We start from the raw sequence: 803 nt of genomic DNA on the forward strand, positions 1-803 counted from the left end.
TTCTTCTCATTCTTTTCACAAACACATTTTGTGATGATAAGCACATAAATTTTTTAAAAGTAAACACAATTTTTTAAAAAGAAGCATATTAATGAGAAAAAACATATAAGTTTTACGCCGATTAACATGGAAATTATTTGAAGGTAAGCACATGACTTTTCTATATAAGAGTCAAATGAAAATCACAAAAATTTATTGATGATAAATACAAATATTTTGTGATAATAAATAACAAAAATGTTAAGGTAAAAACTTTTTGAAGAAAAATATGAAAAAAAATACAAAAATTTTTATTATAAACACATAAATTGTGGTGATAAACACAAGAATTTTTTCAAGGCAAACATGACTTTTTGAATAGAAATATAAATCTTTTGAAAATAAACACACAATTCTTTTTAAGAGAAACAAAAAAAAGAGAATACAGAAATTTATTGACAATAAACATATAAATTTTGTGGTGATAAATACATAAATTTTTACATTATTCAACTACAACTTTTTCATTTTTCAACAAAAAATTCTATGTTTTTTAATTAAAATTTTTTTATTCTTTTGTGTAATTCATTTAAGGAATTTGCGCAATTCAAATTAATTTCTATGTTATTCAATTTATATTTTTGTGTTATTCAACTAAAATTTTTATACTTTTTAAGTGAAATTTTTGTGATATTCTTTTGTATTATTCAACTAAAAAAATCTACATAGATTAAAATTATTTTCATATATTTTAACTAGAATTTATGTGTTTTTCAATGAAAATTTGTGTTTTTTTGTAATTTCTTATATGTTTCTATATAATT

Source organism: Arachis ipaensis, chromosome B05, assembly GCF_000816755.2.
Source record: "Arachis ipaensis cultivar K30076 chromosome B05, Araip1.1, whole genome shotgun sequence".
Classification (NCBI taxonomy): domain Eukaryota; kingdom Viridiplantae; phylum Streptophyta; class Magnoliopsida; order Fabales; family Fabaceae; genus Arachis; species Arachis ipaensis.